Raw genomic sequence first — 12971 nt, forward strand, 5'->3', positions numbered from 1 at the left:
AACTTCATTTACCCCTAAGCCCTTGTATAGCCCTCCTGAAGTACGGGCATTTCCCACTCGTTGTTGGGTGATCGCAATCTTTATCCTTCTTGCGTTTGCATAGCATGCAGCATGTCTTTGCTTTGCAGCCTCTGGCTTGGTGCTCCTTTGCGCCACAGTTGTAGCAGCATTCTGAGCAGTCCTCCTGGACCCTGCAATTCCCTGCTATATGGTTAAATTCCATACATTTAAAACACCTTTTAGGTGTTAGCTTTGGGCGGACTCTACACCAGGTCTATCGCAGCCTAATTTTGCCCTTCTCCAAGAGTCGTCTCTCTATGTCGGGCATAACTCTTAGTGTGGCGGTTTGGGTGCCTCCGTATGCCACCCTTAGATTTACCACCGCGGATTCTGGCAGTTCCACATCAAACTGTTATTGAACCGCACATAGGATGTCCGTTTTGTCGGTGGTCTCATCGATCTCTTTTACCTCGATCAGCATTGTCTCAGTCAGCGCTCTGACGTCAACATTGTTGCCCAGGACAGCCAGGACAGCCGTGTCCACTCCTCTGGCTTCTTCTCAGGCTTTTGGGGCTTGGTGGTGCTCACTGTCCCAGCATGTTTCCCTTTATTTACACCTTGACTGGCATCACTTGCCGGTGCCTTATGCATTGCCTTTTTCGCTGGTACCGCTAACGTCATCCGAGTTTCTTGACCCCTGGGTCGCTTGCTGGTGCCGCTCGCGAGCACTTCTGCACAGGTTTTTTAGCTTTTTCCTGTTCGACTATGCACAGCCGACAGGACTTCCCTCTTTAGATAGTCAATTTCGTCGACTATTTCCCTCAAGGGGTTTGTAATGGAACGCTTTCCTTCAAAAATAAAAGCCAGATTTAAAATGCTTATAGTAGCGAAACTACTAATGCTACAGAAATAAGCTATATATCTCTGAAAAGGTAATTTAATTTGCTAAATACTCCTTATATAGTAAAAATGTATGAATATAATAGATTTAGAGTTACGATAAAAAGTTATTTTTTAAAACCTCTTTTTGACTATTTTCCCAAAATTGAGTTGAACGATTTCTTTTTAAGTTTTTTATTTTGTAGCCCTTGAGATTCCTCAACTTTTGATGTATAACACTTTTTTCCCTAAAAATTACCGTTTGGATATTAGGCGGTAAAAAGTGCAACTGGTTCCAGCTCTGTATACGTAATAATTCATACTTATTGGAATAAACAAGAAAAGAAACAATATAATGAACAATATTCTTATTAGATTTTTTCAAACGGAAAATCTGTTATGGTTTCAAAGTCCTTTACTTGCATGAAGCTAATCGAAATAGGAAACTTGATCTATTTGTTCTACCACTTTGGAAAAACCCGCTAGTTCAGCGGGAAATGTAAGAAACAAAAGATTTCTCTTCGAATCTGAAACTGTACAACCCTTTAGATTCCAAACTAGTGCTATTAAAATAGGTAATTGAAGCGATAAAACTTGTTATTAAAAAGTTTAATATTCATATTATATGTTTCATTCTTATTAAAATGTGAGTGTAAACAACCCATACCTTATTAGAATAAAGTTAAGCCGAAGTGGAACATGAAAGTGTGTGTTTGGTTTTTCAATAGCCAAGCACTATGGGGACGACTCCTAGTCTTGGTATTCAGGTACTTAAACTCTTGTGCAAAAAAAACTTCTGATATCAAACAAAAACACCTCTTAACGAGGTAAAAAGTAGTGGCGAAAGCGCTCCTAACAAAAATTTCTGATATCAACAATTGTGACGAAAAATGATATTACATTCGATAAAATAAATAAACTATATTTAATTTATGTATTCGGCACGCTACAGCAGAAAATTTACGTGTAGGTAAAAACATATTTACTGTTGTTAGTATAGTTTATTTTATCGAATGTAATATCATTTTTCGTCACAATTGTTGATATCAGAAATTTTTGTTAAGAGCGCTTTCGCCACTACTTTTTACCCCGTTAAGAAGTGTTTTTGTTTGATCAGAAATATTAAAAAATTTGAAGAAATTAGAATGTTTTTTTTAAGAAATGCAAATTGGTTTTTTATAATTGTTTATTGATTTAAGTACAAATAATATATATATTCTTTTACGATGGTTTTAACTATTTCTATTCTTAATTTAAACTTCTAGCAGGTTTAAAAATATGGAAAAAAAACATATTTTGGTACAAATGGAGTACCTAAACCTCCATACCCTTTCGACAAGTAAGTGCTTAAAAGCCGCATTTAAAAACGCATAAATGGTGCTTTTATGTTGTGGTTTGTTCGCAGATCCCTTTACATCCAGAAATGGGAGTGGGATAAGAACCAAAACGGGCTCACATGTGGGTTAATTATGAATGAGCCCTCGCCGACCACGTTAGGGCCTTTTGTCGCATTATCAACATTGTTTTCAAATGGCCTTTGTGTGTTTTTGGCTTTCAGCCGCTTTAATGGGTTAAGAGTGTCGCCCCAAATGACCCAAGTTCTACATACCTCCAGATACATGATGGCGCAGCCGATGAGCGTGATCATCAGGAAGATGGGGATGGCCACCTTGAAGATCTTGACGCGACAATGCCGGAAGAGATAGCTGGCGAGTACAAAGGTGCCACAGGCACAGCCAATCGAAATGGTCAACAGGGATATTCTAAAATACAGGAAAGATGCTTAGCTTTTATGTTACTAAACAAGTACCAGTGGTGGAAAGTGGTTATGTCCCCCTCCCCTTATTCTTGTTTGGGATGCTGCATTGCAGAAATGTCTTTTGTGTGGTTTGAAATACCTGATGAATTCATAAATTGTGTTTGAATATTGTCTAATGCTTTACTACAAGCTAAATTTAAACCAATCTAAACTGTAAAGTATTTAAAAGTAGAATATGCTAAATGCAATTATTTGTAAAATATAATAATAAGGGTGGTATCACCTCTCCCATCACTGGCAAACAATCACGGATACGGATACCAACCTGAATGGCCAGTGGTAGATGGCCAGACATGGCTCCGTACCCGTGCATGTGTCACAGCCGGGGGCGCAGGGCAATCACTTTAAGACCTCCGTGTAGTAATTGCTTATATTGTCCTGCTGCTCCTGCCAGGCAATCTCCATGATGGTGTCGTTAAATCCGTCCGGATGCCGCAGCGAGTAGAATCCCGCCCGGCACAGGCACTGGTAGGATCCCCGGGCCCAGCTGCTGATCCCAGTCAGCGTGGTCAGCAGTTTTCCGCCGCTTATTGTCGGGGTCTCCGCACTCGGCTGGCGGTATTTGGAATTTGAAGATGTTTTAGAGCTAACATAATATATTTTTATCACTTTTTTACATTGTACATTAACAATTTGGAAAACTAATATTTAAGAAAATAAATTTTTTGCTTTACTCAGAGCTTTAGAAACGCAATTAAAACTCAGCCAGGATCTTTTATTGCTATCTGTCGTTTCTTGAAGTTGGTCTTTATGAATTTGCCTCTCTGACTCAATATCATTGACTATTTCTAAAGGTGGCACTTCCTCAGCAACCGGATTATCTACAGATTTACTATTCCCTTGACTCGTTTTATGTCGATCAGTGCTGTCCGCTCGAAATGGTTCGTTTTCCTGAAGGCTCATTTTGCGCCAAATAGAGGAGGCCTCAACGGTTAGTCTTCTGGGGTTGGATCTCCTGAATTTTCCTAAGAAATTCTTGTATGCCATACTGCTTCGACGGCTAATGGTGTGGCGACTTTCCACAGCAGGGGCAGTCTGTGAGTTACCTAGCTTTTTGGGTGAATTTTCAGGGGTCACCACCCCGCGAACTTCAGCATTGAGACGTTTGACGGGTTTACGGAGCTGTTTGGTTGGATTCTTCTGCGTTTTTACATCAGACAGTTCACCATTTTCGTTATTCATTGCCTCTTCTGATTATTTCACTTGATCTTCTGTTTGTATATTTGTTGGCTGAATTTAATATTTCTGTTAGAAAGTGCCACGACAAGGCTAAAGTAACTGAGTCTTTGCTCTGCAATTTTTCAAAAACTGTACAACAAATATTACCTTGAATTACAAAATGTTTGCTGCGTTCTTTACTGAATCTGAGTGAATAAACTAGACAAAACTAAAGGCAAGGGTAACTCGGACTAAAGCCTGCTTCGTATTTGTAACTTTGAACCAATAAAATGTATTACAATTTTCTTCTTATAAAAATATATTTATATCTGAGTACCCATGATGAAATTATAAAATACTATTTAAGGTATAACCACCTATATTTATGCACTAAATAAAAAGTATCTTATGCATATTTACTTGGACCCTTTATGGAGCTTCTATGTACTCACCACCATGGAGGTGCGATGACACTTGTGGGAGCTGTGGAACGCCAGCAGATCGTTGATGGTGCCCTCATCAATGAGCCCCATCCTGCCGCCCAAAAAAGGGGATCTCCGAGCCGTGCGGCGATGTTGCTGCAGTTGCTGCATTTTCTGGCGGCGACTCCCGAAGTGATAGGGCTCCGCCTCGCACTGGTTGTTGAAATCCGATGTAATTCAAAAAACAAGATTTTCTTCTTCTTCCCAAAATAAAAATGTTTGTCCCTTTGTTTGTGGGTTTGTATGCATCCCATCTTAGTTTTAGGGTTTTGGAAACGCTATGGGTGTATAAAGTAGCTTGAAATAGAAAACGTTTGTTCAACGACTTTTGGAAAAACCTGCTAGTTTAGCGGAAAATCAAAAATAAAAGCCAGATTTAAAATGCTTATAGTAGCTAAACTGCTAATGCTACAGAAACATGCTATATATCTCTGAAAAGATAATTTAATTTGCTAAATACTCTTTATATAGTAAAATTGTATGAATATAATAGATTTAGAGTTACGATAAAAAGTTATTTTTTAAAACAACTTTTTGACTATTTTCTTAAAATTGAGTTGAACGATTTCTTTTTAAATTTTATATCTTGTAACCCTTGAGATTCCTCAACTTTTGATGTATAACATTTTTTACCCTAAAAATTACCGTTTGGAAGATATTAAGCGGTAAAAAGTGCAACTGGTTTCAGCTCCGTATACGTAATATTTCATACTTATTGGAATAAACAAGAAAAAAAACAATTTAATGAACAATATTCTTATTAGATTTTTTCAAACGGAAAATCTGTTATGGTTTTAAAGTCCTTTACTTGCATAAAGCTAATCGAAATAGGAAACTTGATGTATTTGTTCTACCACTTTGGAAAAATCCGCTAGTTCAGCGGGAAATGTAAGAAACGACAGATTTCTCTTCGAATCTGAAACTGTACAACCCTTTAGATTCCAAACTTGTGCTATTAAAATAGGTAATTGAAGCGATAAAACTTGTTATTATAGAGTTTAATATTCATATTATATGTTTCATTCTTGACGAAAAATGATATTACATTCGATAAAATAAATAAACTATATTAAATTTATGTATTCGGCACGCTACAGCAGAAAATTTACGTGTAGGTAAATAAATATTTACTGTTGCGGGCCGAAATCATAAATAGTTTATTTATTTTATCGAATGTAATATAATTTTCCGTCACAATTGTTGATATCAGAAATTTTTGTTAAGAGCGCTTTCGCCACTACTTTTTACCTCGTTAAGAGGTGTTTTTGTTTGATCAGAAATATTGAAAAATTTGAAGAAATTAGAATGTTTTTTTTTAAGGAATGCAAATTGGTTTTTTATAATTGTTTATTGATTTAAGTACAAATAAATATATACATTCTTTTACGATGGTTTTAACTATTTCTATTCTTGTTATTGTTGTTACGTGGGCATATTAGTCTCCGAGTCCTGACAAGGACTTGGGCCGAGGGAGAGGCGTCCGATGTTCAGGCACCATTTGCCGGCATAAGCTACGTCGTATTCGGGTCGTGGGATCTTGGTAAGCCTCTCTCCTCTCCAACATAACGAGAATAAATATTAAAAGTGCCTGGAAAAATAATAATAGTCATCAAGTTCGTCAGTCATCAGTCCACACTGCCCAACAAGCTTAGCTGTCGCTTGATCGCAATACGATCGGGCTGTGTTTTGGCCATATTCCCTCCCCTTCACACATTCGTGTGCCAATGGATCGTCGCGGGCCGCGCAATACGATCCTCTATTGTCAAGGTTGTCCGTCGAAAGTTATGTCATTGTTCTTGACCTACTTCACTCCTCGCGTCAGCACACCCCCTTTTTTAGAGTTCTAGCACAACATGGTTTTCAATTCTTTTTCACATTATAAATTTATTAAATAATATTTATGTCGGCGTGTGCCGGTGTTGAATAACATAATATTGGTTAATTCATATAGGGATTAAATTAATTGACAATTATTGTATTAGCGGAGAGTATCGATTTGACCACCTGTGAAGGTGCACACATCAGCAAAATGCTGACTATTTACGACTGCAAACGTCGCTCAGAGGGCTCTTGCAATTGTCATACAATTACAAGGCTGATACTCGCCGCTGAAAAATTAACATTTAATTATTATGTATAAAAAAAGGTATAAAAATTAAAGTACATCTAAATGATTACATATATGAAACAATTATTATATGTGGATATTATATATTATTACATGTAGTCCTAACAGATTAATTCTTTGTCTTAACTAGGAAAGTATTAACATTGCCCAAAAACAATTTCTTATCCAGACGGGAGAGAACAATGACCGTTGGAACGGTAGAGATAATAATAGCCTTTTGTGTTTTATTGCAGTGGACAAGTGGTGAAAAATCTAGACGGAAGGTCTCAATATATAAGTACTCTAATTCACTCACTGTTATTGGCAGTTTGGCTTTGGATAACAAGTATAAAATTCTTACGGTAAATTGTGGATCGGTGTCTATTGTTTTTGCTAAAGCTTCTGATGTAATCATGGCGCACGGATATATATATGTATGTATAAGAAAAGGAACCGTGTTCCGACAAACTTACCCTCTTTTTAATCCTGGGCGATGAGATCTCGACGCTCCGGATCCTGGGCTTTGGGAGATTTTAGAATTGGTTTATACATATATATACGTGCAAGATTTGATGGTGGCTTACAAAAACAAAACACAAAAATTACGTTACACAAAAAAAATAACACAATCGCTGTATAGATATGTATGTATGTATGCATTGTATGAGAGTTTCACTGAGGCACACGTCAGTTCCAATGCTCGGGCTGGGCTGGTCGGTGCAGCTCCAATTTCTTGTTCAGCGTATGTATTTGGAGGTTCTGTTTACCCTTGCATTCAGAAATGCATGTACTCGCAAATTGTTTGTGATTGTTTCTGGGCGATTCAATTTTTGTTCATAACATTGGAGTGCAATTTACTTATTATTATTTTATTGTTTCTATTGTCTTTTTGCTGCTTTTATTGTCTTTTTGTGGTTTCACTTCACTGCATCGGCTCGGCTTATGCTCCAATGTGGGTCACCACTTTCTCCAGGGTGTGATGTTGGTCGCGGCGTCTCTGAACGGAGCGCTTGTACATCTTGACCACTTTAAGGATCACTATAACCAGTAGTAGTCCAGCTATGAGCTTCAGGGTCCTGTTGACATCTTGAATATCGTCCCTGTGGTCAACGATCTCTACGTGATTAATCACATTGGCGGTGCTGTCGGCCACTTTGGAAGTTTCGCCGCCCATCTTGGGGTCTTTAGGCCATTCACTTGGTTCACTAGTTATTTTCGTCCTTCGGGATTTTGCTGGTTGACTTCCTCCAGATTGTGGTCGATCGCAGGACCGGTTATCGGGACTTCCTCCTGGGTGAATTTGATTCTAGGGAAACGTCAAGACATCCTTCTGGACACCAGCCTTCTTCCAGTCGTGGTCTGTGTTGATGGGAGTTGCACTTCTAGACCACCGTCATGGAGAGATCAGAACAATTTCCGTCTTTCTCCATTTGGCTGGGGTCTTTTATACCGGACTAGAGCTTTCGCTAGCCCCCTGGTTTAACGACCACGATCGACCTGCTCGTAACCGTAATCCAGTAAGGTGGCAAAGTGCACCAGCCGGCCATTGACTCCCACCTAGGGGTACTGGAGAAACCTCCATTTCCCCTATTTTAGGAGTCAATGGCCGGCTGGTGCACTTTGCCACCTTACTGGATTACGGTTACGAGCAGGTCGATCGTGGTCGTTGTTCTGGCCACGCGACACCCATGAGTTGTCGAATTGTTTTTGCTGTTTTGCTTTTATCAATCGCAGTGTGGTTAGTCATTACGGCCCCTACCCTCAACTAATGGCAGTTGTTTTGCCGGGGTTAATCTTGGTATGGGGGAGGGCGTACGTAACAGGCTCGAAGTGATCGATGCGGCTTCGCATGGAATGACTTCGCAAAAGAAATCTTCGTACGGCCATCTCCTTAGATCTCCTTCTTCTCCTTTATTCTTTTCTTAGGCGCCCATTTACGTGTGGCTTCGACCCACTACATCAACCCAGTCTCAGATGAGCTAGTCGGGCTTATTACTTTATTGTTTTAATATTGTACTTGTTTATTCTATTATTATATATGCTGAAAAAGAAAAGCTTTCCGGCCTCGCACGGAAACATACATACATACATATTTATACCTGTAAATAAAAATATGGCTCATAATAAAATATATAATATAGTTTTAATGAAAAATAATATATAAATATATATATAAAAATCAGAAGTGAGTAACAGCTAAAAAGTTGAGAATAAAATTGCTGAGGGTGCCATAACCATGGTTTTTGACCAGGGGCTGCTCAGCTGAAAAGTGAAAGGTTAATAAAAAGGTTTCCCATTTCCCGAAGAAAAATATATTAAAAGTATAAGACATTTTTTTTTTTTCATTGGTTTTTTTATTTATTTATTAGTATTTTTATTTTTATATGCTTAACATTTTATATTAGTTACAATGTTTTAATCTAAGTTTAGCGGCTCTTTCATGATGGCTGCTACTTTTCGCCTCGCCTGGATACCAAGTTGAGGGCTTCGAATGTAAAGTCTTCTGACCGCGCGGTTCATGCGCCGGCTCATTTTCCATGTTTCCCGTTGTATCCGGGCGATGTGTGCTTGGTTCCTTTGTAGTTGCTCCTGGACTCGGAGCAACTGGTTCTGGTCCTCCTCCTGATCTCGGCTCCGGAGCCGGATCTCTTGCTCGAGTTCAGATGCCAGTTCTTCATCTTCTGACTGGTATCGGTGTATCCAGCATTGCTGGATATGGTCCTCGTTCAAGTGGATGGCATGGCAAATCCCGTTCATCCACTCGACGAGGAGCGCCAGATATGATGCCTGGTCCCCGTACCTAACCTGTAGCCGACGAAGCCGGCGGGCAGCTCGGATGGTGTTTGAGGACTGCATCATGTCTGGTGACTGGTCGGTCCCTGGTTGTGGCTTTTATAGCAGAACTGGGGCAGTTCTGATGACTGTTCTACCCATCATGTGATCGGGAGCTTCTATCAAGTAGTGCAGTCTCGCAGTTCTGAGTTTGTCGCCTTTTGGAGTCGTCGGATTACGTTCAGAGGTTTAGGCGACATATAGGTCTTTAGCATGGAATACCCCGACACTTTTCCCTACTGCATTGCCCAGCTCATATAGCGCTTTGCCCTTACGCTGGAGTACAACACAGCGAATTCGATTCGGGCCCAGCTTGGCATTATATCCGTCAGCTTTGTTACTCTGATGTCATTAGCTCGCCAAAAATTTGAGACACAAACTGTTTGCCGTTGTCTGAGTGTACAAACTCGGGGACTCCAAATTGATGGAAAATTTTGGTCTCAAGGAATTTGATGACTTTTGCAGCTACTGCATGTCTCATCGGCTGTAGCCAGACAAATTTGGAAAAATGGTCTAGGCATACAAAAATCACCGAGTTCCCAGCTTTGGTCCTCGGGTATGGTCCCATAAAGTCGATGAACAACCTTTGGCCAGCCCGCTCCGTAACCCGCTGTTCTCCCATGGGTGGTCGGTCATTTTTGTTGGCGGTCTTGGTGATCTTACAGACCTCGCATTCCTTCACTACTTTTTGGACGTCTACAGCCATGCCTGGCCAATAGTAAAACTGTCTCAATTTGGCTAGTGATTTGTGCAACCCCCCATGCCCTGCGGTTATGGCATGATGTGCTCTCCAGACTAAATCAGGACGCAGCTCGGCGGGAACCCAGAGCTTCCATGCCCGGGCTTCATCCACAGCGTCGTTTAGGCAGAATCCCATCCGTTTATATACATAGCCTTCTGATGTTTGAAGGTCTGGACTTTTACCTAAATTTTCGTCCACCTCCTGCACTTGGTTGACATAATCCGATGACTGGAACGCTGTCGAATCGTGGTTGATGTGTATGTCCAGTTCTTCCGCACCGGCCTTCTGTAGCTCGTCCATATGAACTCGTGAGAGAGCATCTGGGACTACATTTAGTGATCCTTTCCTGTGTTCTATTGTGAAGTCGAACGCTTGTAGCTTCAGACTCCATCACGCAAGCCTGCCTGATAAGTCTTTCTGACTCATCAGCCATTTCAGACTAGCGTGGTCAGTGATCACTTTGAAGGGCATCCCATCTACGTAGGCACGGAATTTGGTAATGCTGAGGATAGCGGCATAGCACTCCAACTCGGTTATGCTGTAATTCCGCTGTGCTTTGTTCAATTTGGCTGACATATAGGCGATTGGATGTTCTCCGCCCTCGTCATCTGTTTGGAACAAAACTCCCCCCACTCCAGTGGTCGAGGCATCACATTGGATGGTAAATGGTTTCTTAAAATCCGGGGTGACGAGTACCGGTGCTGTTGCCATGCTGGTTTTTAAAAGTTCAAACGCCTTGATTGCTTCTTCTGACAACTCAAATTTCTTTATGCGGTCTTTCTTCAAACAGTCGTGAAGCGGTGCCGCTGTCTGGGCGTAATTTTGGATGAACCTCCTGTACCAGCCTGTCATTCCCAGGAACCTCCGCATCTGTTTGGCGGAGCTAGGCTGGGGAAATTCCTGTATCGATTGTATTTTCGTGTCATCCGTTCAGATGCATCCTCCCCCAACTACATATCCTAAATATCTTGCCTGGCTGTAGCAAAACTTGCTCTTGTCTACATTTATCGTTAGCTCTGCCCGCTGTAAGCAGGCACTGACCTGGATCAACATATCCATGTGGGCTTCAAATGTAGGTGAACAGACCAGTAAGTCATCCAGATACACAAATACATTCTCGCGTAGCGCCGCTGGTATAACTTTATCCATTAATCGGCACATTCGCTGCGCGGCATTGCACAAGCCGAACGGCATGACTGTAAACTGATACAGTGGCCTGCCGGGCACTGTAAACGCGGTTTTTTCTCTGCTTTTGGTTTCGAGAGGTATTTGCCAAAAGGCGTCTTTTAAGTCAATTGCGGAAATGTAATACGTTTCCTGTAGTCGGCTCAACAGACCCTCAATATGTGGTAGTGGATACGCATCTTTGATTGTCCGGGAATTTACTTTACGCGCATCGAGGCATAGGCGATTTTTCGGCCCTTTTTGCACCAGAGTTACTAGTGAACTCCAGCTGCTATTGCTCTCCTCGATCACGCCTAGACCTAACATGCGATCTAGCTCGGCGTACACCAGCTTCTGTTTGGCTGGGGATATCGGGTAATGTCGCTGCTTGATTGGTAAGTCCTCGTTGGTCACTTCAATTATATGTTGCTCTAAACTGGTCTTTCCTAATCCTTTTTCTAGACAAGACGGGTATGTGTCTATCACTTGTTGCAGCTTACAATGTTGTTCTGGGGTAAGCTGATGTGGGGTATAGGCGGTCTCGGGCTTGAGCGTATTGTTCATGTCTAGGTCGCCGGTCATAAGGTCGAAATCCGGAGTTGTTTCAACGGCGGCAACCTCGCGTCTACCTTTACCGAGGAATGTGAGGCCGAACGTATCCCGGAAATTAATTCCGAAATAAAATCGTTGTCTCAGACCTGGCACTATCAAAAACTGTAGGTCCTTGGTTTCTCCTTCCCATTCCACAGGTAACGTTATGGCTCCGGTTACTTGGGTCTAACCACCGCTTGCTGTGCGTACGCATTCTTCGCTTAGCTTCCTTATCGGCCGCGTCCGGTTTTCCAAGAAAGCGTGTGCTCCTCTGCCAATACAGTTCGCACTGGCGCCTGTGTCCAGTAATGCGAGTATCTCTTCTCCATCGACCTTCGTTTTAGCAAAGAAACGGTTGTCATTTTGCACGCTCACTACTGTGTCCACCACCTTTTGCATGAGCCGGCGATAGTCTGCTCGGGCATCATATAATTTTAGTATTTTTCGCGTTGTCCGTGTCTCGCTGTCTGCATCTTCCGAGCCATTGAAGATACGTTCACGAGCATGTTCGTACTCCCTCTCTCGTTGTTTTAGGCTCTTATGAGTGGAGATTTGGTTGGGCTTCCGTGTGTTTACCGGAAAGGGTTGGTCCTGGTCCGCCCGGCTGTCCCGGTTTTGCCTGACGGACTCCGCGCAAAAGCCGCTGGGTTAGCATCTGCATCCGTCCCGACTTTCTCGCAGAACCTGCAGGTGGCATCGTGGAATTTGATAGGGCAGGATTCTTCCTCCGAAGGATGCTTCCTGTAGAAGTCTGCTCCTTTGCCACACTTATAACACACCAGCGCGTGTAATGGGCCTCGGCATCCTTGTCCATCCTCGTAACGCCCTCGCGTATCTTTCCGCTGCCGGTTGAATTCTTCCACCGTGACCGCGTCCGGCAAGTCCTCCCGTGTCTGGAATTCCTCTATTTCGTTAATTGCAGCTCGGCTGCGCATGTTTCTTCCTGTGTTTCTCAGCCAGCGATCAACTCTGAGACCCTCTCGATTGAGCTCCGCTAATGAGGTGATTGGGGATGTTAGTAGTAATCCCCCCATCTGGGAGTTCATGTTATCCTTTAAGAGCTCCACGAATTCATCTTCAGCGATTTTGTGCTTGAGCTTAAAATGCAGGTTATGCATATCCGTGACATAATCGCTAAAGGTTTCGTGTGGCCCTTGCTTGCGTTCCATTAATTCTTTGACTTTCAAAAGGTCACTT

This window comes from Drosophila suzukii (genome assembly GCF_043229965.1).
Source record: "Drosophila suzukii chromosome Y unlocalized genomic scaffold, CBGP_Dsuzu_IsoJpt1.0 scf_Y1, whole genome shotgun sequence".
NCBI classification, from domain to species: Eukaryota; Metazoa; Arthropoda; class Insecta; order Diptera; family Drosophilidae; genus Drosophila; species Drosophila suzukii.